The sequence below is a fragment of the Chelonia mydas genome, chromosome 21 (assembly GCF_015237465.2).
Source record: "Chelonia mydas isolate rCheMyd1 chromosome 21, rCheMyd1.pri.v2, whole genome shotgun sequence".
NCBI classification, from domain to species: Eukaryota; Metazoa; Chordata; order Testudines; family Cheloniidae; genus Chelonia; species Chelonia mydas.
Window position 1 is genome coordinate 10,139,040 of NC_051261.2, and position 26,580 is coordinate 10,165,619.

Consider the following 26,580-nt stretch of genomic DNA (forward strand, 5'->3'; position numbering starts at 1 on the left):
GAGAGAAATGAATCTTTATCCCTGAGAAAGATGGAGAGTTTCTGAGACCATAGCAGCCTCAAATTATTTAAGGACATTACATTCATTCAGCATATGGTTAAGCCCCATAGTCTCAGTGGGTTTATCCAAGGCTCATGCACAAGGCTCTCCATCAGGAGAGAATGTTTAAAGATGCTGGAGATTTGCAAATGACAAGAAAAGAAAATGCCCAACTTGTAGGGACTAGTGAAGCTGGGCCAACACTGCAAACGATTTCTCGGACAAGATTTGACTTCTGTTGTAAGCTCATTGGGGCAGAGACTGTCTTTTCAGTAGGTGTTTGTCCAGCATCTGTCCCTATACGGGCCCCACACTCAACTGGGTCCTCTAGGTACTATCGCAGGGCAAACAAGTACGTACTGAATTCATTAGGTTTCTAATGGACTGCCACTCCAATAGCTCCTAGACACTACAAGTGAGATCAAGGCCCAATTGTGCTAGGTGCTGTGTACACACAGTCCCTGCCCCGAAGAGCTTATAGTCTAAACGGACAAGACAGAAAGGAAGGGCCAGACTCCCCATTTTACAGACAGGGATCAGCTGCACGGAGAGATGGAAGTATTTTTCCCAGGGTCACACAAGGCATCTTGGGCAAAGCAGGGAATTGACCCAATGACTGCCAGCCCAGTGCCGTAAACACAATCCCATCCTTCTTCTTGCTATTGAACTGATGCTAGTGACAAATTAGAATAGAGGAGCAGGTTAAGAGCCAGGAGCATGAACAGCCAGGTGAGGGGCTTGTTGTTTGCTTTTTTAATAGCGGCTGAGTGATTACTCACAGGAAATTAAAAGGCAGGAGTTGTGCATTGTTGCAGCACCTGAGTGGATGCTCTCCAGTGAGGGAAGGCTAATTAACGAGCAGCTCTTGTTCCCCCTACCACAAAGCATTCCCATGGACTGTGCTGCAAGCCAGGCCATGGCTGCATCCCAGCCAACGTCACAGAATGCATCAAGGCAGTGTGGAGTCACTAGGGGGAAGGGCATGACATCCCAGGGGGAGGCTTTGCCTGGGAACTGGGTGGCTCTGGGGGGACAGGCTACTGAGCTTATTGTGGCTATACGGCCATGTTGAGGCCAGCCGTGGGCAGTAGGGACCGCAGCTCAGGAATAGCTGCTGGTGGCGTTCGTGAAGGGAGCTGGTCGCCTCAACCCAGCTCCTAGTGGGAAAGTTTCCCTATGGCAGTTGGCACTAATTGGCTCCCCGTGGTGGCAATCTCTGTAGCAGGCATGGAACAGAGAGAGCTGCTGTCACCTTTCACAGAGGTGGCTGCGGGGCATGGCCCATTGGCAAGGGGCAGTGCTGGAGAAGGGACTTGAGCCCCAGAGCCAAGGTGAGCAGCTGGCCTCACTGCGCTGTACCCCTTTGAGGGCGTACGTTAGCAGGAAGAGTCTCCTTTCTGCAGTATGCTGGCATCTCTGCCTGTTCCCCAGGTAAGAGGGCTCTGTAGTTCTCCCTCATGGAGCAGCAGGACCCTGGGGTGGGAGAAGGGCCTGCATACACCTTGCTGTGACTTCCAGCAGAGAGAGAGAGAGAAGTGCCACAGCAGTTTCCATGCTCCATGCAGGAAAAACTCGGTTCTCCTCACACACCTCTCTCTGGCTTCTGCCTCCCCTTCCATTATATGCTGGGATGGTGCCATATGGTGCTGTGAGAGACAGTCTTCCTCCACCAGGGGACTCTGGAGGCAAAAAATGGCAGCAAGGTGAAGGCAGCACGAAATCTTCTTCCAGAGGGGCCTGCAAATGCCAGGGGACCAGAGGACCACATGGAGTTAGGCTGCTGGGAGGGGCAGGCCCTGCAGGAGAAGGGGTGGGCGGGCAGGGGTGGCAGTGAAAAATGGTTTCCTACTTTTGCAGACACTGATCTGAGTGGGTGATTAATGAATAGGATGGGGCGTGGGAGGCTGATCACAGTGGTAGCTCTCCCATGTGTTAACCTCTGGGCAGGCCTAGGAGCTGAAAGCTCCCTTCCTTTTGCCATGTGGAATTACCACTCTCCCAGGCAGAGGGGTCCACTAGGCCAGTATATACTGGGGAGTGGGTTGGAGGGGGCAGCAGAGTTATAGGGGTTGGATTTGATGCTCTCATGCTTTCAGCCCCAAACAGAGAGGAATCTTGTGTTGCTTTGGACCCATGTGGCAGAAACCTGGGGAGATTTCTACCACCTTGAGCAAAAATCTCTCTTCAGTGGCTGCTTTAGTATGATCACAGCCACGTCTGAAACAGAAAATAGACCCCTCCCATTTGGGGAATCTGACCCAGAACCAAAGCTATGGGGACTGGTTCTGAGGATGGAAATCAGACCCCTGACCTCCAACTGCAGTGGGGCTAGGCAATAGGCTGCAGTTTTTATTATTATTATTATTAATAAAGTAGTAACTAGGGATGGAGTATCACAAGCACTGACCTGCAGGTCCCTGCACCCTGCCGCTGAACTGCCGCCCAGATTGGAAGAGTCCATTTCACTTTTTTAACCCAGTTTTTGCTAGGTACCCCAGTCCCCTAGCACGCAGAAGTGGAAGAGCCAAAAGATCCCAGGAAAGGCTGTCTTCATGGTACACCCAAGCCCATAGGTAGGAGGCATGTAGAATTCCATGAAGGACCATGAGGTTCTGAGATATCAAGGCCAGTTCTGCAGACCCCAGAGGTTGGTATGCTTCACAGCTAGACTTGTAGGTGCTCACCCAGCCCTTTGCACGTACTCAGAATTTGGAGCAGGCCTACTTGTCCCCTGTCCTCTTCCCTTCCTTGGTGATCCCTCCATCACCAATGCTCTCCTTGTATTGCTGGGAATTTGTTCCCCAGTGATGTAAACGCTGCCTGCTGGAGGTGCCACTTCGGAACAGTCCATTTCCGGTCAGTGTCACAACATTCCACAGCGCAAAGTCCTCCAGATTTGCAGGCCTTCTATACTGACAACCTCCCCCAGGCAGGCATCTGATCTCAACAGCATCCATGTACCCATGGAGCTCCTCTGGGTGCTGCAAGGGCCTTGAATGCCATGGCTTTGGCTCCTTTTCCAAGCAGCATTGACTGACGGGACGCAGATCTTCCCCTTACAGAAGTAGGGCTGGGAAGGCGTGTACCAGACAGTCAGTTGGCACAACGGATGGATGCAGCATCATGCTGGGTCTAGGGCTCTGTCAGCAAATGGGTACAGCCACCATCACTTCCTGGAGGAGAACACCAGTGCCCAGGGCCGAGCCAGCCAAATAGCAGAACGTTTGCCCCTGTTTTGGCTCCTCAAGACAGGAAAGCCCTGTTCTCTGATCCACCCCTTCTAGGTGCGACTGGCTGAGTCAACCTCACTCTAAAAGTTGGCAGCCCCAGGTCCTATAGACAAAGTGGTGCAGCTGCAAAAGTAGCAAAAATACAGGAGGCAAAGTGTTTCATTTGTACTGCTTTACAGAGGGCCATAAAGTGCCTGACTAACACTGCAATCATTGGCTGCTATTTCACAAGAACAATAAAATATCCCATCTGCTGCTGGGGACCCGGGAAAGGCAGCCTGCAAGGAAGATTGTGCATACATGAGGCAGGCCACGCATGCACAAAAGGAGCCCTCTGACCAAGGGCCAGTTTCCTCAGAATCACGACCCAGTGCCAGGCTGTCACTGAGAGCTAACCTCACTGAAAGCACCGTTCTCCGTACCACACAGCCCATGCCTGAGGACTGCTCCCCTAACACTGGATTGTGGCTTGAAAGTCATCTCCCTGGTTTTCTTCACATCCTGGGGCAGGGTGGAATATGGGAAGGGGCAAGGATTTATGGACCGTGCTTAAATGGCATCGGAGCTGAATTCAGCTGTGGTGCAAACTGCAGTCAGGCTGGGTGTAAGTTGGTGCTACTGATCTCAGGATGGTACCTGCTCGCACCATGATTGGGTTTGACCCTTTGGGAGAGATTGGACAGTAAGAATGAGGCAAGGAGACCATCAGGCAGATGGGTCTATGATCACCCACTTTCCTTCCCCCCCATCTGAAACAGCAGAGTCACTCACACCTCCCTGTGGTCAGTCACGGCGTTTAGCTCCTGACTTGGCTCCAGCTGGTGTCCCGAGTGATCAGGGAGATGTTTCTGGTTTTGGTGGCCCCACCATGCATTCCAGACTGAAAGCCCAGCTACTGCTACTATTCGGGCGGTTGGGGGGGGGGGGGGGAGATAAAATTAGAAGAAAAAAAAGCCAGCAAAACATTCAACACATGCAGCCCTGCTGCATGCTGGGAAAGGGCTTGGAATGCCAGCTGGTGCCTCCTCCCTGCTACCGTCCTAATGAACCCAGCCACCTGGAAAAAGGGACCCTAGATCCACAGCTGGGAGAGCATCACATCCCCTCACGTGGTGGCTTATTAAACCAGGGCAGTTGCTCTTTACTTTAGTATGCAGTGCAGTATCTCAGCCGGCTCAGGGTATCTGTAGCTGGATTTTCAAATAATGAGCAGCATCCAGGCTGATCCAGGGGGTTGAGAGAGATTGGGACAGAGACAGCCTCACACCTGGACAGTCCAGCAGATGAGCAGTCTGACGCTAAGATAGCAGCCCTCGGCCACAAACACTCAGACGCTGCATCTGCGGTTTCAGGGAGAGACATCTGCGAGCACAGATACCAGGGCAACAGGGCCGGGCAGTCAAAAAGGCTGATTTAAGAGCATTTTATATGTTTCAGTGGTAGCCGTGTTAGTCTGTATCAGCAAAAATATGAGGAGTCCTTGTGGCACCTTTGCCCTGGTCTACTGGGGGTCGACCTAAGGTACGCAACTTCAGCTACGCGAATAGCATATCTTAGGTCGACTTACCTGACCATGAGGACGGCCGTGAGTCAACCGCTGCTGCTCCCTCGTGGACTCCACTTCCGCCTCTCGCGAGCTGGAGTTCCGGAGTCGACGGGGAGCACGTTCAGGGATCGATTTATCGCATCTAGACGAGACACAATAAATCAATCCCCGATCCGGCTTGTAGTTAATACCTGCCCTTAGAGACTAACAAATTTATTTGGGCATAAGCTTTCGTGGGCTAGAAGATGTATGAAGTTAAAGATACAGGAGCAGGTATAAATACATGAAAGGATGTGGGTTGCTTTAGCAAGTGTTAGGTCAGTTTAATGAGATAAATCAATTAACAGCAGGATACCGAGTGGTAAGAGAGTGGCCCATTACAGACAGTTGACAAGTAGGGAGAAATTAGTATTGGGGAAATTAAGTTTAGGTTTTGTAATGACCCAACCACTCCCAGTCCTAATCTGATGGTATCTAGTTTGCAAATTAATTCCAGTTCGGCAGCTTCACGTTGGAGTCTGTTTTTCAAGTTTTTGTTGTTGAAGAATTGCCACTTTGAGGTCTGTTATTGAGTGACCAGAGAGACTGAAGTGTTCTCCTACTGGTTTTTGAATGTTATGATTCCTGATGTCAGATTTGTGTCCATTAATTCTTTTTCATAGAGACTGTCCGGTTTGGCCAATGTACATGGCAGAGGGGCATTGCATTGCTGTTTGTGTTTACAGCAACTGATTGCTGCTAAGGGTGTTGTTTATTTATGTCATTTATTACGTTGGTGTGGATATTTAATGTAATCATGCATGGGCGCAGATGGTTGTATATGTGTGTTTAACCAGCTATAGCTTTCTACATGCATGCATATCGTCTAATATGATTGCGCAGATGCATATGGTTGTGTCTCTGTGCACACATAAGTGCGTGTGCATTTGATTGTGCGCATGAGTGTTTCTGATTATACACATGTTTTGGACATAGGTAATTGGGTATGTGACTGTACAGTATATGGGACTGTACTTTTGCACAGCACATGTACTTTGTATATATAATGTTGTATATGCAACTGCAGTGGATGTATGTATGCAACTCCATGTACATTATGTTGCGTCTATACATGTATGTGCTTATGGGTATATTGTATGTACTTGATCATGTGTGTATGTATATATACACATGATCATGTACATGCATGTGATTTTTGTGTGTATTTATACTTTTGTGCATATATTTATGCAATTCTGTTTATGTCTATGTCATAAATATAAAGGGAAGGGTAAACCCCTTTAAAATCCCTCCTGGCCAGAGGAAAAATCCTCTCACCTGTAAAGGGTTAAGAAGCTAAAGGTAACCTCGCTGGCACCTGACCAAAATGACCAATGAGGAGACAAGATACTTTCAAAAGCTGGGAGGAGGGAGAGAAACAAAGGGTCTATGTCTGTCGGTATGCTGCTTTTGCCGGGGATAGAACAGGAACGGAGTCTTAGAACTTTTAGTAAGTAATCTAGCTAGGTATGTGTTAGATTATGATTTCTTTAAATGGCTGAGAAAAGAACTGTGCTGAATAGAATGACTATTCCTGTCTGTGTGTCTTTTTTGTAACTTAAGGTTTTGCCTAGAGGGATTCTCTATGTTTTGAATCTAATTACCCTGTAAGGTATCTACCATCCTGATTTTACAGAGGTGATTCCTTTACTTCTATTTACTTCTATTTCCATTAGAAGTCGTCTTGTAAGAAAACTGAATGCTTTTTCATTGTTCTCAGATCCAAGAGTTTGGGTCTGTGGTCACCTATGCAAACTGGTGAGGATTTTTACCAAACCTTTCCCAGGAAGTGGGGTGCAAGGGTTGGGAGGATTTTGGGGGGAAAGACGTGTCCAAACTACGTTTCCCAGTAAACCCAGTTAGAGTTTGGTGGTGGCAGTGGATATTCCAAGGGCAAAGGATAAAATTAATTTGTACCTTGGGGAAGTTTTAACCTAAGCTGGTAAAAGTAAGCTTAGGAGGTTTTCATGCAGGTCCCCACATCTGTACCCTAGAGTTCAGAGTGGGGGAGGAACCTTGACAGTCTCTAATTCTACATGTCATAATTATGCATGTATATACTTGCATGTGTGATCATACATGTCAGGATTGTACATGGGTCATGATTATGCACATGTGTGATCATACATGCAGCAAATGACTGTACATGCAATTGTGTGCCTACATGAGACTGTGTGCATGCGTGTCTCTGGGTGTGTGTATGACTGTGCGCATGGAGGGGGTGCATTTGTGCGGCCGTGTTCATATGCCTGCATCGGTATATGATCCTTCACCTCTAATTTCTTGGCAGAGCAGGCCCTCCGTGGAATTTCTGAGCAGCCTGCCCTCCCACAGCACTCCAAGCCTTCTAATTAATATCTACAGTGTACATTATTTATTACGCACAGATGTTAGTGTTTAAAGAGTGTTAAGAGGATATCCGTTGCTAATCAATTTATTTTAACTGGGTTATGTATTTACTGCAAAGAAAATTTGGATTTCAGTTGCCATTTTAAATGATCTTTCGTTCATTCTGGGGATGGGTGTATTACAGAGGCTCTCAAGCTGTGGCCCGGGGACCACCAGTGATCTGCGGGCCCTCACAGCTGGTTCAGAGCACTGGCTGAGCTCAGCCTCCTTATTTCCCAATTTCCTACATCACGTTAAAGACGGCTACAAAATGCACTGTAACTTTTCCATGCAGCTGTCATGGGGAGGTTACTTGATCAGGGAGGGGCTGGGAGGCCAGGTGCCCATGGGTGATGGTGGAAAAGAAGGGGAAGCAGGGGGGTGAGCAATGGCAGAAGGAAGACAGGGGCTGGGCAATGATGGTGGGGGAGGAAGAGTGGGACCAGGCCCCCCGCAAATGGGAGGGGGAAGTGTCCAAAGGAATCTTTCAGTTCTGGCCAGCACGTGGAGAACATCTGAGAGCCTCCCATCTCCTCCTGGGATCACTCACTGACTCTTCTGCAGCCTTCTTGCAAATTGCCACGAGGGTACCACTCTCCATGGGCACTGACACCCTGTCAATGGTCATCAACAGAACTGTGCTGATTTACACCAGTAGGAATCTGGCCAGAAATAATCACCGCTGCCAGGTCCTCCCCAGCATCTTTAAGTGCTAGCGAGCTGGCGGGGCCACATTGACAAGCTGCGAGACTTCACTCCGCAAAATCTCTCTGAAAAAGAGGTGGGTCGCACATGCTCCATGGGCAGTGGCAAAGCACTGAGGAGAGGCATGACATTGCTGTTTCTAAGGGATGGTATCGGAGGTGCCAGTCCAGGCCCACCTTAAACTCCCTATGCCAGATCCTCAGCTCCGTTTAAAACAACAGAACTATGCTGATTTCCACCAGCTGAGGATCTGGCCCAGAAAACATCCTCTACCAAGTTCAGAGGAGAAACTAAGAAAGGCTCGAACCTTAAAATGGCATAACATACACTTTCTTCGAGTCCTCTCAAGGGGATGATTTGCACAGTGGAAGCAGATAAGGGTACATCTACACAACCCACATCAGCGAGCCTCCGAGCCCGGGGCAACAAACTCGGGTGCACGCTACCGCTACCGCATTTAAAATGGTGGTGTAGACCTTGTGGCTTAGGCTGGAACTCTGCCTCGGAGCCTGGGGAACGGGGTGGGTTTCATAGCGAGCTCCAGCCCAAGCTGCAACTTAAAAGCACTGTCTCCAGAGCTATTTTGAGCACAGTGGCATGAGTCTTGCAAGCCCAAGTCTGTAGAGCTGCATCCAGAGGCTTGCTGCCACGGGCTATGTAGATGTAGCCTACGACCAGGGCCCCTTTGTGCTTGGCACTGCATGGATGCAGAACAAGAAGCCGATCCCTGCCCCAAGAGCTGACAATCTAAGGCATCTCTTAGTTTAGACTCCCTTAGGCTTACAGGGACAAATGCAAAAGGTGCTGGGCCTGGTTCCCGACTAGCTTTCATCTTGGTGCGGCATTCGCCCCCATGCAGAGAAAGAGCGAAAGAAAACAACGTGGGCAAAGACAGCAAGATGGGCGAGAAATGCTGATAACACAAAGCCCCTTCTGTAGCGGCTGCTATCCACAAGAGAGCCCCATTAGAGAGAGGAAACGAACCCTGGACGCAGGCTACAGGGGCTCATGCTTAAATAACACATCTTGGAACATGGCTGGAGAAGGAGTGGGGGGAATTGCTAACCGAGATTAGCTCCCCGAGGGGTTACAAGGGCCCAGCCAGTCAGCGGTTTTCACTAGTCCACCTAGGAGTAATGTGGTGCAACTCAGCGAGAGCACAGAGTGAAATCCATCCATGTGCAGAGAGGCTAGCCCCACTATGTACCACTTACAGTCCCACCCAGGTCTCTCCACCATTTAGGTCCCACTCAAGTGTTATGGGGAAGGCAGGGTGTTTGCCACCCCCTGAAACCTATTTGCAACTTCCTCGCCTTCCTCTGGTCGAGGACCTGTGCGCTAAGCACTGTATAGCGCTGCTGAAAGATATCGCTGTAGAGACACCACCCACAATTCAGTGTTATATGGTGTCTTTCCCTTCCTAAGCAGCTCCCGGAGCACTTTACAAAGCAATGCCTTAGATGGAAACTGGCAGTACAATGACTGTTAACACAGCAGGCACGATGCACTCAATAATAGCTCAGAGTGCCACAGTCATTAGAACCTGTACTATTGATCAGGAGCAGCTTAGCCGGTTGCCTGTGGTTATATCGCAACTCCATGTGAAAAGCTACCATGGAACCTTGCTCGTGTGCCTTCACAGAAGCCAGAGAAAGGAAGAGGAGAATTAAGGTCAACATTCCTTCCCCCCAGAACTACGCAGTAGCAGATAGGAGCCCAAATCCCAATGGGGGGTTGAACCTACAGCCTTCTAGTCAAGAGGACGACATGCTACCATCTGAGTCACATCAACGGTGAGAATAGATTTAGGGTTACATTTGTGATGGACTCTAGTTTTGTGCCTGTAGTCAACGGCAGCTCCATGAATTGCAAATATAAACGTAGCCATCTAACTAAATTTGCAGGCACAACAGGGTGAATGTCTACAGTACAGCTGCTTGAAAATGCCTATTTTTTGAGAGATTCCCCCCCCCCCCCCCCCCCCAATTTCCTGAAAAAATATCTTGGTTTTTCAATGGAAAACTGAAACCAAACAAGTCAGCTTTCAAAACCAGATTTTTATTTTTATTTATGTTTTACTGCAAACTGAAAAGTTTTCAGAAAAAAACAAACTTTTCAGTCTATCAAAAAAAAGGGGGCAATTTCAACTCAAATGACAATTTTTGTTTTGGTGGAAAAGCCTTTTTTCCCCAGTTCGCGTGGCTTGCACCCAGTACTTCTAGCATGGGCATCCACACCACTTGAGCGAACAGAGAACTCATGTAGGTGTACTTCATTCTACCTGAGCATGGGGGGATGGACTTAATGACCTCAAGGTCCTTCTCAGCTGTACATTTCTACGATTGTATATAGCTGATAGCAGTAATTCTCTTAGCCTCTGAGGACCAGTCACCATAGAAAGACACAATACACACACTGGGCTAGCGTAGGTCCCATTGCCATTTCAATCCCCAACTGAACACGGACACAATTCTAGTTACAAAACTAAAGGCCAGAATGGAGGTCCCTTCAAAACTATGGCCCACATCATGAGTTCTATTATCAAACTGCCAAACACAGGGTACATCTGGCAATGGATGTTTTGCTGCGTTTGCCACCAGGGTGAGCCCATATATCCTCATCCTAGATTTATCACCTCCTGGGAACCACCAAAGTCTTTAAGGACTTGTGAACTGAGACTCTGGTTTAAGAAATGAAATGTCACTTCAGCTCTTAGCTTGTCACCATTTCGAAGAGATATTAGAAAAAGCAAGGAGGGTGGGGGGGAAGGAGAAAAATGTGGATGGAGGAGGGGAGAAGGGAGATTGGACAGAGTGGAAGGAGAGAGTTTGCTTTATAAGCACTACAATTAAACACACACTTCATTTACCCAGTTAAGTGACTGGTGTGGGGGGGGAAGGGGGAAGAGTATAATTTCCTGGCAAATTGGTATTTCATCCCCTTCAGTGTCTCAGAACCCAGAAAGCTTTAGTGTCAATCAAGCCATGAAGCTGAGCCCCAGGGAGAGAGAGAGAGAGATTTGTAATTTAGTGGGCAAAAGGCATCTCTCCCTAGAAACCTCCCAGGAAAGCACTGTAAATCTTATTCTCAACTGCTACAAACCAGACAAACAAATAAATAAAATAAAAAAACGAAGCCATCCAGGAGAGTGAGCCTGCAGGGGCAATGAAGGGAAGAGACTGGCCTGCACCACACTCACCAACACTGTGGATTCCTCCAGCCCACAAACACCGTGAAACAGGACATTAAACTTCCCAAAGGCACACACCCCTGGATCATCTCACTGCTCCCGATGGAGTAGGGGGGTGCAGCAGAAATGAAGTAACAGCATCCTGAATGTTGAGGGGAGGAGGAGAATGAAAACAGATTGCAGGAAGGCTGGACACTTGCTCACCTAGGGCCAGATCACTCCCTTGCTTGCACTGGCGAGCGGTTCCTCCCTCAGGCAACCCCATTGGTGTGGCTGTGAGTAAAGGGGGGAAGAACTACAATTCCAAGAGTGAGCAATATTTCTGGATAGCATTTGCAGTGACACTACCAGGGCAGACAATGGGGTTTCCACTCTCACGATTCAGGGCATAAACTGATTGCTGACTTAGGGTCAGGAGGAAACCTCCTGTCCTGTCCTGTCCCCCTTCCCCACACAGCTACTGTTGAAGTGGAATCTCTGAGGTTCTTCAAGTTCAAGCTACACAGTGTTCCCTGGAATGCTGTGTAGAAAATAATCCTGGATGAGCAGAGGTTGCACTGGAGAAGGTGGGAGGATGGGTCCTGTCTCTAGACTGGAGTTTCAGCCAGTGTAAATCAACATAGCTCCATTCAAGTCACTGCTACACCCATCTGCATCAGCTGAAGATGTGGCCCCATGATTTTACCTGAAGGCAAATGTTACGAAACAGTCAGTGACAGTCAGCAGCAGGGCTCGAGCACCGTGAGGAGCCAGCCAGCACAGTACAGAATGAGCCTGACTCAGAGGAACTCAAGTAGTAGGATACAATGGGTAGGGCATTGGCCTATTATGGGTTAGAGCCCTGGGTTCTGATCCCAGCTTGGTCACGGATTTTGTGCGACTTTGGGCACGTCACATCCACTCTGTGCCTGTTTCCCCAAAGCAAAGCAGGGAGGGAGAGGGAGAGAGACCTTTTTTCTTTGCAAAGTGGTTCAGGATCTATGGATGAAAAGTGCTCTCTCATGGCAAAGTATTTTCAGAGAGATGTGGGCCAACACTTTCAAACTTGGGTCTCTAAATCTCCATTTAGTGGCCTGTTTTTCAGCCCCTCGAAGAATCAAGCCGTCTGAACATGGATTGAGGTGTTTAACTCTAGGCAGAGCCCAATTAACCTTTTGTGGGCCTGATACCAGTTGCCTGGAGGGGCCCAGCCAAGCCCCCCCTTCTGAGCATGGGCCTGGCTCCATGGCGCCACTATAAACCCGGTACTGACTCTAGGTTGCCAGGTTTGAACTTGTTGACTTAACGTGTCTTGCCCCAGGGCATGCCACGAGTTGATGACCCCGCCAGGAATAAAACCAGGTCTCCAGACTTTCAGCCCTTGGCTCTAGCCACTAGACCACTGTTTCTCAACCAAACGTCAGCATATCTCTGGGGGTTCACAGAGGTCTTCCAGTGGGTACATCAACTCATCTAGATATTGGCCTAGTTTTACAACAGACTACAGAAAAAGCACAAGCAAAGTCCCTATGAACTAAAATTTCATACAATGACTTGTTTACACCGCTCTGTATATTATACACTGAAATGTAATTACAATATTTATATTGCAATTGATTTATTTTATAATTATATGATAAAAATGAGAGTCAGCAATATTTCAGTGCTAGCGTGCCGTGATACTTTTGTATTTTTAGGTTCGATTTTGTAAGGAAGTAGTTTTCATCACAGAATCATGGAATATCAGGGTTGGAAGGGACCTCAGGAGATCATCTAGTCCAACCCCCTGCTCAAAGCAGGACCGATCCCCAATTAAATCATCCCAGCCAGGGCTTTGTCAAGCCTGGCCTTAAAAACTTCTAAGGAAGGAGATTCCACCACCTCCCTAGGTAACGCATTCCAGTGCTTCACCACCCTCCTAGTGAAAAAGTTTTTCCTAATATCCAACCTAAATCTCCCCCACTGAAACTTGAGACCATTACTCCTTGTTCTGTCATCTGCTACCACTGAGAACAGTCTAGATCCATCCTCTTTGGAATCTCCTTTCAGGTAGTTGAAAGCAGCTATCAAATCCCCCCTCATTCTTCTCTTCCGTAGACTAAACATCCCCAGTTCCCTCAGCCTCTCCTCATAACTCATGTGTTCCAGTCCCCTAATCATTTTAAAGTGAGGAGGGTGGAACTTGGAGGTACACTAGACAAATCAGACTGCTGAGAGGGGTACAGCAGTCTGGAAAGATTGAGCCACTGCTCTAGACCTCAGCTGCGTGGGAGGCTTTCACAGCTGCCAGACTCCTTCACATGGAGCGGAGAGCCTAGAAACCCAAAAGCCCTGACTCCAGCTGGGCTCCCAGGATCTTGGCTCTTCGGCAGCCCACAAGGTAGGTTAGCTGGCAGGAAACCAGTTGGGTTTCCAACAGAAGATGCAATGAAATTGACACATTCCCACAAAATGTTCTGATCTCATCTAATCGGCATTGTCTGATTTTGGGTCCTTCACATTTTGGGTGCCCAACTTGAGGCATGTGGGGGAGACGTGTGGCAATCTGGTTTTCAGGCCGCACTGAGCACCTGCCTTCTGAAAAGAAAAATCAGACCTCTCACCTTGGGTACCCAAAATCATTTTTAAAAATCTTAGTATTAACTTAATTAAACCAAATTAGGACAAAGCACCACTTTAGAGTAGCCAATTTACAGCATCACCTGTTGTGAATGGGGAATCCAGATGACCCTCAGTACCAGCACTGCCCTGAGCTTCACCCTTCCTTGCCAGTCTATTTTGTGGCTGGGTGTTTGGCTCTGTGGTTTGATTTATTTCACCATTGGGAAGGGCGGGTTCATACATTAGTGCTGGATTATTTCCCCCATTCGACCACCCCTCTTCTCCAGACTCTGAATCAAATTGTTTCATAATGGAGAGAACCAGAGCTAACAAATTTCTCTTTCCCTATGGCTTGTCTCTGGATCCCTCCCTCCCCTTTGCCTAATTAAAAGCTGGGTTTGTGCAGCAGGTTCACTCCAGAGCTGTGGCTGCTGCAGCCTGTACAGCAGTGTGTGTGTGTGTGTGTGTGTGTGTGTGTGTGTGTGTGTGTGTGTGTAAAAAAACAGCAGGGAGTTAAGGGATTACTGCAGGAGGAAGAATGCCAAGGAAATCAACAAGATAGGAGCCTGTCCAAGCATCATTAATCCCAGACCTGCTTCCCTCCACTCCTTGGCTCATCCATAATTCATGGCCGCCTCTAGTAGCAATGCACACAACTAGAATGCACTCTAGGTGGGGACAGCCTTTCTGCGTCCAGACTCTCCAGCTTCCCAACCCTCCACCATAGGGGACATGTCAGGATCTGCAGACTTGCTACCACAATAAGATAAAGGGGCATCACAGCATTAGGAAGGCTGGGGAGCAATTTTGATGATGGGTGGGATTTTCAAAAGGCGTGCAAGTCAGTTTAGTGCCCAACTCCAACTGGACTTCAATGAGTTTCGAGTGTCCAACGACCTCAGGCTTTTATTGAAAATTCCATCCTGGGTCTTGGAGTAGCGCCTGGAGACATGCACCCAAGGATCAAGGCTCTATTGTGCTAGGTGCTGTACACATAACAAAGAGAGGGTCCCTGCCCCAAAGTGCTTACAGTCTAGGTACAATCCTGCTAAGGCACATGTCTGAGTCCCTCCTACCTCTCATGCACTCCCCCTAATATTCTGTTACTTGTATTATAGTAGCCCTGAAGGCACCTGTGAGCCAGGTGCTGTACAAACATATAGAAGAGACAGTCCATGTGCCAAAGAGCTCACTAACTAGAAGGCTCTCCCCTAATCTCCGGTTGAGCCATGTTATTCTAGACTTCCCTCTTTGGGGTTTGACCCTGCATCCTGCCAGTGCAGGGTGCTAGGCATGTAAGCATGAGCTGAACAGCATTGAGCAGGATGGGGAATATGCGCATAACCCTGCTTGGTCCAAAAGGGGGGTTTGATCCCAAAAGCATGAGCTGCTGCCCCTTGAGCTAAAGGACATTATAGGCATATAAAGACCCATACACCTCTTCTGTGGCCAGCTGCTAAAGGGAGACAAAGACCCACACATAGTAAGAGAGGTTTACAGGTGAGCTCCCAATCCTGCATTAATAAGATACTAACAGGTTACTCCTGCTACTAAGCGCAGAGGGTCATTCTTACAAGTATAGCTCCTCAGCCATGGCTATTCTTTGGTCATGCCCCCGTCTCTCCGCTGCTGCACTCAGTCAGTCATGCAAGGAACTGGAGACTTACTACGACTCAGTGCAGCACGCTACATCTGGTGCTTAACCTTACTTATGGTAGAATGACAAAAAAAGCAATGAGATACTGTTACACCTGGATATAAGCAATACCGGAAGGACAGGACAGGTCACAGAGGTGGTGGAGAGTACCAGCAAGATTCCATGGAATCTAATAGGACACAGTTTCTGCGCAGAGAGGACCACACAGTGTATGGATACAAATCCAGAGCCATGTGCAAATCAGGAAAAGGAGACTCAGCATGCAGAAGTGAGACAGCTCGAAGCAGCAGCTAAGGGCTTGCCTACACATGGAGTTCTCCTGGAACAGCTCCAAGTACGGACACTCTTATTCCAAAACTGCTATTACTCTCTAACTTCAGACCCCATCTTATTCCAGAATAGCTTTCATGCATCGACAAGCCCTAGGTCTAATGGCAGGGTAATAATAGGGGACTTAGCACTCCACATATAAACTGGTCAAGCATCTCAAACGGCACAAGGCTTAGAGAAAGAAAGAATTCCCCGATGCTTCAATTGTTTCTTGGGCTGGCTGTAGAGCATAAAAGTGGATATTTGCCACTTAGACTAAGTAATGCCAAAGAGTTGGTTCAAGAAGTAACTACAGCTGAGCCAGTAAGTCACCATGACCACTATACACTCAAATTCAAACATTCCCACGCAAGGAACCTCTAGCACCATGACACTAACTTTCAGAAGGGGAGGGACTTGAAAACAGTGTGGAAGCTTTCAGAGTAACAGCCATGTTAGTCTGTATTCGCAAAAAGAAAAGGAGTACTTGTGGCACCTTAGAGACTAACCAATTTATTTGAGCATTAGCTTTCATGAGCTACAGCTCACTTCATTGGATGCATACTGTGGAAAATACAGAAGATGTTTTTATACACACAGACCATGAAAAAATGGGTGTTTATCACTACAAAAGGTTTTCTCTCCCCCCACCCCAGTCTCCTGCTGGTAATAGCTTATCTAAAGTGATCACTCTCCTTACAATGTGTATGATAATCAAGGTGGGCCATTACCAGCACAAATCCAGGTTTTCTCTCCCCCCCCCTTCCCCCACAACCCACTCGCCTGTTGATAATAGCTTATCTAAAGTGATCACTCTCCTTACAATGTGTATGATAATCAAGGTGGGCCATTTCCAGCACAAATCCAGGGTTTAACAAGAACGTCTGAGGAACCGTGGGTGGGGGGAAGGAATAAACAAGGGGAAGCTAGTAGTGGCAAGGAGGGAAATTAATGCCTTACATTCAGCAAGGAGGCTGATTAAACACCCTATAGCAGAGTCCCAGAAGGCTGCATACCCCCATACACACAAGAGGAAAAACAGCAGTCTGATTAAACGGCCAGGTACAAGAGGTTGCCTGATCCAGACAGGAATCCTTCAAGGCATGGAAAACCAACCCGAATGAAGCAGGGAGCATACACTACTAACAGCAGGTCAGACATCAGCTGGTAGTTAGGAGAGGTAAGAGGGAGTTTGATAGGGAACTAAGACAAGAAAAACAAATACTATTTCCTATATCAGAGGCGGGAACTATGCAAAACAATCAGTGGATCTTCTGGAGCAGGGGAGAGAAAGTGTGGAGGGGAAGGGGCAATTATGGAACATAAGGACATTGCAGAGAAGCTGGAGAATTTCCATGCATCCTCCTCCACCACCCAGGGGCTTAAGATGACAGAGCGTACTCTCTCCAGTTAATACTTGAAGCCAATGAGCTGTCACAGAAGGTGGAGCCAGAACCAAGTGATACACTGAAGAACCACCAGGCTAAATGGTGAATGTCCATGGGGGAAGCCAAAGAGGGGAAAGCAAGGGCACCTATTCTCTGACTGGGAGGATCACACACCACTAACCTCTCCAGGATTGAGCAACTTATTTGTTCTACAGGACAATGGGAAGAGCCCCAGGCCCAGGACAGGAGTTCACAGAGGGGCTACCATCCTGCTTTAACCACCAGGAGACAGAAAAGCTTTTCTGCTTAATATTTAAACCAAGGTTTAAACAGTAAAATTCATCTGCTGATGGTTAAAGGATATTACAGCAGAAGAGAACTTGATTTCTCAGCTTGGGTGTCATACCCCACTGTATGGGACTCGGGGAAGGGAAGGGTTTCATTGCAACTTCAATTTCACATGCCTGGCACAATTTCTCCTCGGCTTCCTGCTGAAGAATAAAGGGCTGTCAGGTAAGCACACAGTGCTTGGAGCAAGGGCTTCTGGAGTCTATTCCCAGCTCTTTCAGACAATTGCTGGGTGACCTGGGGCAAGACACTGAACCTCTCTGTGCCCCCGTTTCCCCATACAAAGCAAGGACAATCCTCTCCTGAAAGGGGTGCTGCGAGTCTCAAGGAACTACCATCTGAGGATACGAGTTTGATCTTTTATTTCAGGTGCAGAGACACGATATTTAGGGCTTGTTAGCCAGGACCTTGTGTACCAGCGATTCTCAGCCTTCTTGGGCAGCCTTACTGATAATGATGATTCAAATCCTGAGGGCTTTACTTGGTTTTTCCTGGGGCTAATGGGAGTTCTGTCTGAGTAAGGATTGAAGAGATAATGTGCAATGACTGTGGTAAAGAGCTAGGACTTAGTCTGACTGGCTTCAGTGGGAGATTTGCCTGGGTAAAGCTAAGCAAGAAAGATAAGCTCTGTCCTTGCCCTAAGAATACTTTGTCCTAATCCAACCCCCTCCTTGACCCATAGAGCGCAAAGCCTTTGTCAAAGGGGCTTCAGGATTATTATACCCATTCCTCATTAGGGGAGCCAAGACCCAGAAAGCTTAAACGATCTGCCCAAGATAGCACAGGGATTGGTTTTCAGAAGTGCTGAACACTCAACTCAACTGAAGCCAAGGCCGTCGGCAGGTGCCTCTGAAAGTCAGGCCCATATTATGTGAATGGTAGAGCTGCGGACAGAACCCAGCTGACCTGAGTGCTTGCTCTGCTAGGTCTGACCTTTTGAGAGACCATTGATTTGGGGTGCCTCAGTGCTGAGGTATTTCGACGGCTCTTATCATTGCAGTGGCCAAGCCCCTCATCAACTGCCATTTATCTCCCCTCACAGAACTCACATGAGTCAATGGCCTTCACTACAAGGCCCCAGTTAGATTCCATCTGTAATAACTGGCTGTCGACCTGTAGCAGCCAGTGACCTCTTTGTTTCTCCCCTCAGGGAGGCAGGGTGGCCTCGTGGATAGCACAGTGGACCTGGACTCTATACTTGGCTTTTCCCCTGGTTTCCTGGGTGACCTTAGGGAACCCACTTCACCGCTCTGTGCCTCACTTTCCCCATCTGTAAAATGGGGATAATGATACTGACCTGCTTTGTGATGTGCTTTGAGATCAATGGATGAAAAATACCACCTAGAAAAAAGCTAGAGATTATCATCATCATAACTAACCCCCTTGAGCCAGTGAGCTCTACCCACCTTTCCTTAATGCTGAACTTGGTAAACCAAGGACTTTATTTCAGTAGGTTCAGAAATGGACACTAGAAAGCCGCAACCATACCTATTTTGTGAGAGAAAGAGGTTTTTAAATCAGACCCCTCTGGAGCTGAACAGGAGTGGGCACTGTACAGGGTTACTTTCTGGGCCTTGTGCATTGTGCAGATTGCTTCTATGGTTTTGCAAAGTTAGACATCCAGCAGCTAGAGGACAGAGTGATTTTTAGTGTCTGACCCCGGATCAGTCAGACTCTGGCAATCAGCAGACTCCAGCCACATCCCCAGTGCTGCGCTGCAAACAGTCGAAGCATCAGCTTGGCCGTGTTAAAGACCTATGTCTATCTTTATTAGAATCACATCATTGCATCTTGTCACCACTTGTGCCCTAATGCTGTCATATTTCGCATCTGATTTCACCAACTGCTGCTCCAGGCACTTGGGAGTCACTGCTCCGTCTCTACTTTGGATGGACGGAGGTTTGTTTCTAAGCCACCTTTCAAACTAGCTTCTCCTCTTTATTTATTCGCCCCCAACTTTTCTGATAGCTGTGTCTACCCTAGTCATATAGTTTCGGTCTGAGCTGTGGGTGTCTTTAGTAGATGGGTAGCTGACGCCAGCAAAACACACATGCAAGAGTGCAAAGGTATCAGGTCCACATTCATGTGCATCCAAGTAAAGAGGCAAGAAGGCTGTGGCCCAGGCCAGTGGAAAGCTTCAATTAATACACTCAGATTTCACATTAAAGCTTAGCTATGCTCAGAGAGGTGACTAACAGCATCCCTTTTACACATCAGATCAGCTCCTGGTGTGCATTCAGGCCATGTCTAAACTGTAAATTAAACCTCTGTGGCTGGCCTGTGTCGGCTGACTCGGGCTCATAGGACTGTAAAATTGCGGTGTAGACATTCGGGCTGAAGCCTGAGAGTTGGGACCCCACACAGGGTCCCCGCCACAGAATTGTTCAACGAGTTCCAATCAGTTACGCCCATGCGGACTCACCGACCATAACAGGCTTGCACAGGTGTCGGTGCCGGGGGGGATGGTGACAGCGACGGCGTTAATTTCACCTGTCAAACTTCCATTATTGGAGATAATGCCAGAGAAGGAAAGAGCCCACCTTAGCGCTCAGATCTCAGGTTGAATCTGAATGGCCAGTGGGTAGAAAAATTATCTTCACTCTTGTAGCCTGCGCACATTTGATGTAGAAATTACTGAGAGGTGACAAATGTGGAATCCCATCCAAGGTCAGTTTCACAGCATCACTGTGCAGACAATGACAGTTTTATGTTGATTACTATAATTGCTGCTTTACTCCATACACTGTCCTGCTAGATGCGTCCACAGAGCTCTGTAGATAACAGTGGGATTTTCAAAGCAATCAAAAGGAGTTAGGTGCCCAGCTCACATCGGAAGCCTCAAGGCTCCTTGGAAAATCCCATGCAATAAGAATATTTAGTGCCTATATTGCATCTCCTATCCAAGGATCTCAAAGCTGTTTACAGAGTAATACAGTAACACTATCCTCATTTTACAGATGGGGAAACTGAGGCACAGAGTGCAGAAATGACTTACCCAAGCTCACCCAGCAGACCAATGACAGAGTCAGGAACAGAAACCAGGTCTCCCAAGGGCCAGTCAGTTCACTACCCACTAGGCCACATTACCTCCTTAAATAAATGTATCAAGCCTTAAAACGCCTGCCACAAGATTAGATACAGGAGTGGATCACTCCAGCCACCAAACCTCTAGCACCAGTGAAAGCTAGTCAAAGTCATCATGATAGAGTAGGCACAGCTTTTCAGTTAAAGAAACAAAAGTTGGGACAAAACTGCCCATATCCATACAGCCTGGAGGCTAACTCAGTGCTGTGAAGAAACATGCTCTGCAGGCAACAAACAACCCCACACATACGTAGGGACGCAGGATTTGCACCCTGGGTCCTACCACTGAAAAAAGATAGATCCTTACCAGCTGAGCTAAAAAGAAACTTCTTCAGCTAGTAGAATAACTTCCTTAGCATCTCTGTGGGGCAGTCTAGGCTAGTGGTTCTCAACCAGGGGTACGCGTACCACTGGGGATACGCAGAGCTCTTCCAGGGGATACATCAACTCATCTAGATATTTGTCTAGTTTTAAAACAGGCTACATAAAGCGCACTAGTGAAGTCAGTCCAAACTAAAATTTCATACAATGACTTGTTTATACTGCTCTGTATGCTATACACTGAAATGTAAATACATTAGTTATATTCCAATTGATTTATTTTATGTTTATATGGCAAAAACAAGAAATAAGCAATTTTTCAGTACCAGTGTCCTATGACACTTTTGTATGTTTATGTCTGATTTTGTAAGCAAGTAGTTTTTATGTAAGCTGCAACTTGAGGGGACACAAGACAAATCAGACTCCTGAAAGGGGTACGCAAGTCTGGAAAGGTTGAGCGCCACTGGTCTAGGCAATCACTGCGCATATGGAATATACATTACCAAGCTCCTCATCATTTTCAGCCATGGATCATGGGACCGTTGAACTCAAGTGAAATGGAGGGATGGTTCCAGAAAGTGTCCAAAAGAAGAGAACACTGCTTTATGGCATGATGTAAAACTGATGGAAATATCCCACTTAGACGCCACCCTTTTGCCCCTGGCATGGTAAATACTGAAGTCCTCATTCTATGTGGTTGTTGCCCAAAAATATTCCCCCCCCCCACTGAATTTGGTGCAGAAAGCTTTATATTGCAGTAGATTAATGACCTTAGCAAAATGTAATTACACAACAGAGCTCTGCTCTTAATAACTGCGTATTTTACTTGTCAATGTGCCTTAATTGAAAATGAGTAGGCGATACAAGTTGCAGTGGAGTTGGCTGGCAAGCCTTGAACACTATATTAATTGTAGTAATTAGCAGTCACTTTATGTTGGAGTCATCTAGAAATAGGGGGTCCATTAGCTTAGCAGAAAAGTGTGATTTCAAATGCAAATAAAAACCCACTTATACCTATAAATCACTCTTTTCCCCCTGAAATTTACAATCCTACAAGGCCCATGATGATTCTCCAGATGAAATTCTGTGGGTTTTCCCATTGGAAAGGAAGTGGGTCTGATTCTCTGTCATTTAATAATCATCTGAGATCACCTGAATGCCCACAGAAGACTGCACGCCAAGGGAAAGTCCACCCTCAAGGCGGACTCTCTCTTACGCCCCATCTCCTGCTTGGGGCCTTCATTCACCAGTCTGATAGCCAACTCCTGAATAGCCTTTCCTCTACATGCCACTGCTTCTCTATGGCACAGGCGTTGAATGGTAGGCCTGCTATCTCGTGCAGTAGTGTGTGAGGAATGATGGCAGTTTTTAAAAGCCAGCAGCACCAGCGTTCTCAACTTCTGAGCCTAACTCGACCACAGAAACTCAGCAACAGCAGGGCCCCCCCCCGCTGCCCACTTATTCTGTTGCAGAAGACGTTCTTGTGTTAATTAAGAGCGCAAAGGGTTAATCATAGGGGTGTGCTGGTTCAGAGCCCATTGGACCAGGAAAGGAGACAATGTTGCCAACTCTCATGGTATCTCCTGTTCTTAAAGTCTCAGCTCCTGGAAACATGGGATGAGATGAAAATCTAAGCTTTCTTTTTTTTAAACTAAGGGCTTGTCTATAAGAACAATTAGACTACGGCAAGCTAGGGCGTGTATCTTCCCTGCTGCAGACTTACTACTATCCATGGGAATGCTGCTGACACGTGTTAATAGTTCATTTGAGCACTTTGAGCTAGTCCTCTTTGAAATGGTACTAGCTCAAAGCTCTGGAAGAAAGTGTTACCACGCATCGGCAGGGCGCACCCAGACAGTCTGTGGCAGGCTAGTGTGGGGTAGATTCACACCCCAGCTTGCCGCTGTCTAATTCTTCTCATAGACAAGCCTAAGTTTCTAGCCCCCATAGATTTAAAAAAAAAAAAAAAAGCTCGTAAACATGATACAAGCCCCAGACTTAACCAGCAGGACACAGGGCTTCGTTCCGCATGGTGATGGGAGCAAGCCGAGGCTTCACATGTTGCGGTTGGTAGGAAGGAATTTTGGAGGGACCTGGCATTTCATAAAGCAGTAGGGGGAGTGAGAGGGACTGATTTCAGCCGGTGCTGGAGATTGCTCCATTGAGGGCCAGGGACTGGAAGGGGTCAGGATTCCACCCACTGTTATACAGTGGGTCCTTCAGCCTCACCTGCTGACACAGTGTGTGCATGCAGGGCTCCGGGCTCCGGGCATTATCTCCAGGAAGCCAGCAGCATGTCCTGAGTGGCATCCATCATTGCAAACCCAAACAATATTGGTATTTGCACCTGTTCTACAAGCCACAACAGGAAAGTTAATCTCACGCTCAGTGGCTCTGGTGGCTGTTCCCATTTACGGATGCATGGAGCAGCTGTGCCTCAGGACCAGTCTCCTTCCCCTTGTCCAAGGGAGGCTTTCCACAGAGCTCATGGCTGGTGCAGAAAGACACTAACCTCTCAAAGCAAAAGGCTTGGGCTCAAGTGAAATGAGTCTCACTCATTTCACTCCGGTTCCTATTAGACCTCCATATAGACATGCCACAACATCTGAGATGGGTCAATATCTTAGGGAAGGCTCAGGACTGCAATGGGAAGGGTGTCAGGTAAGGGCTGAGAGGCTCTGGCAGAGCTATGGGAGTCAGGAGCGCAGAATGGAATAGCAGGGGCTAGTGCAGGTCAGGACTAAGGAGTATTGGCCAGTCTGGGAGGTAGTTTCGGACTGGTGCTGGAGAAGAGGTATGTGGCATGTCAGGGATAAGGTGCACTGATACAGCTAGCACCAGGGCCATCCCAGGTCAGAACTGGGGTACAATGATCTAGGGAACATGAGTTTGAAAATGCAGGGCTGGTGTAAATCATGATGGAGGGGCACTGACAAAGCAGTGTGGGGACCCAGCAAGAGCTCAGCAGATCAGAACTGAGATGTCCTGGCATAGACATGCCGCGACCCAGGATGGAAAAAGAAGGAACTGTGACAGATCATGACTGAGATGCCTTGGCAGTGCTGCATAGGGGGAAATAGCACTGAAAACCCGCAGGGTGCTACAGGCCTGGACAGAGGTGCATTGGCAGGGACCCCCCAGGACTGGAATAGCAGTGCAGGACTGAGGTGCATTGGCAAAAAATCGTGGGCAAGTATAGGAGTGGAGTAGCAGAGTTGCAGAGACATAGGTGAGTTGTGGTAGGACATGACTGAGGTGCATTGGCAGAGGACCATGCCATTGTTTTCCCCGGGTAGTAAATTCACCTCCCAAATCCTCCATTGAAAAATTAAATGGATCTTCCTCTCCCTGCTGGTTCTCCAACCATAGAACTCAAAGCACTTTATAAAGGAGGTCAGTAGCATTATTCCCATTTTACAGATGGGAAAACTGAGGCACAGTGTGGTGAAGTAACAACAATAATGCTTAGTGCTTAAATAATAAAAGGAGTACTTGTGGCACTTTAGAGACTAAAATTTATTTGAGCATAAGTTTTTGTGAGCTACAGCTCACTTCACGAAAGCTTAGCTCAAATAAATTTGTTAGTCTCCAAGGTGCCACAAGTACTCCTTTTCTTTTTGCGAATACAGACTAACACGGCTGCTACTCTGAAACTGCTCAAATAATATATCACTTATAATTGGTAGATCTCAAAGCAGTTCACAATCTTTAAATACCGCTGTGAGGTAAGAAAGTGCTACTGTCCCCATTTTACAGATGGGAAACTGAGGCATGGACATTAGGAGCTTAAATACCTTTGAGGATCTGGGACAGAGATGATAAGTGACTAGCCAGAGGTCACCAACCAGGCAAAGTCAGGAACAGAAACAAGGTCTCCTGGAACCCAGACCTATGCTTTATTCATTAGGCGACAATACAGTTTACACAACTGCTTACATAATTTGCCAGTATTACCAGGCAGAAAACCCTCCAGTAATCCAGGGTCTGAAATACCCACATTACACATCCAGAGAGCTCCGTGTAATAACAGCCCTTTCATAACACACTGTGCCTATTTGATTTTTAAAAATGTATTACTTTATTAGCACAGAATTGCATCAAATTACAGATTGTATTACCAGGGGCAAAATAACCCACTGCTATAGAATACTGGCTCCAAAGCCTGGAGAAGATTTTGCAAACTTGATAATCTCTTTTCTGATGAAAGGACTTATTAAAAATTCTTCACTACTGACCAGCTCTCAGTTTAAAACAGGACCATTCATTTGTGGTAAATAATGAAGAGGACAGATCGTTAATACAGAGCAATCTAGATCACTTGGTAAACTGGGCACAAGAAAACAATATGCATTTTAACACAGCTAAATGTAAATGTGTACATCTAGGAACAAACAATGTAGGCCATACTTACAGGATTGGGGACTATTCTGGGAAGCAGTGACTCTGAAAAAGATTTGGTGGTCATGGTGAATAACCAGATGAATACGAGTTCTCAGTGCAATTCTGTGTCCAAAAGAGCAAATATGATCCTTGGCTGCATAAACAGAGGGTTCTCAAATAGGTTAGAGAGGTTACCTCTATTTGGAACTGGTGTGATGACTTCTAGAACAGTGCATCCAGTTCTTGTGTCCACAATTCAAGAAGGATGTTGAAAAATTGGAGAGGGTTCAGAGAAGAGCCATGAGAATGAGTAAAGTTTTAGAAAGCATGCCTTATAGTAATGGACGCAAGGAGCTCAATCTATTTATCTTAATAAAAAGGTTAAAGGTGAGTAGATTACAGTCTACAAGTACCTGCATGGGGAACAAATATTTAATAATGGGCTCTTCAGTTTGCAGAGAAAGGTCTAACATGATCCATGGCTGGAAGTTGAAGCTAAATAAATTCAGACTGGAAATAAGGCACAAATTTTTAATGGTCAGAGTAATTAATCATTGAAACAATTTACCAAGGGTCATGGTGGGTTCTCCATCACTGACAATTTTTCAATCAAGATTGGATGGTTTTCTAAATGATTTGTTCTAGGAATTATTGTGGGGAAGTTCTCTGGCCTGTACTATACAGGAGATGACTAGATGATCACAGTGCTCCCTTCTGGCCTTGGAATCTATGAATTTCCTCTGCTGAAATCATTCATGCCAATGGCTAGGGACATGGATATATTAATGCATGGCCATTCCCAAGTAAAAAAGAAACATGAGTGTTAAAAAAAAATAATCAGTGGTTGGGTCCCACATTTAAATTTTTTTTTTTTTTTACCATTTCAATTAAAGATGCTTTTCTTATTAGAGTTTGAAGAATATTTCAGCCATTTAATAATTTATCTTCTTTTAAAATTATTACACAATAAAGATGAGAAGGGGGGGAAGAGATATTCGTATCTATCCATCTCCTCTCTGCTTTTCTCATTTTGTGCTGGCAGCACGATTATAGGGTGAGATACTTTGTGGGCAGAGGCGGACGGGAGGAGAGAAGGGTGGGAGGCCCTCACTGTAACCACTATTCATGGCCCTCTTTCATCACCCAGCTTCCATGCATTTGGGAGAAAAGGATTCTTGCACACAAGATGCTAGACTGGAACTCAGAACTGGGTGCTGTTCTTGGGTCTGCCACAGACCTCGTGTAAGACACTCTGTCTGTGCCTCAATTCCCCACCCATAAATGGAGCAAATACTCCCTTCTCCCATGTTTTGTCTGCCTTATCTATCTAGATATAGGCGCAGGCGTGTCTCTATATAGATGTGCAGTGTCCAGTA

At 47.0% G+C, this 26,580-nt stretch overlaps 1 long non-coding RNA gene across 1 annotated transcript in view; it reads right to left on the minus strand.

Moving 5' to 3' along the window:
* LOC122463495 overlaps positions 1 to 26,580 on the minus strand; it is a 169,028-nt gene continuing 142,448 nt past the window's right edge. Inside the window, exons 2-5 of the long non-coding RNA XR_006286920.1 lie at positions 18,717 to 18,760; positions 11,342 to 11,410; positions 4,837 to 4,957; positions 1 to 4,170 (exon numbers count right to left, since the gene is read on the minus strand). This is a non-coding gene — a long non-coding RNA (uncharacterized LOC122463495). The remainder of the gene's footprint in view (positions 4,171 to 4,836; positions 4,958 to 11,341; positions 11,411 to 18,716; positions 18,761 to 26,580) is intronic.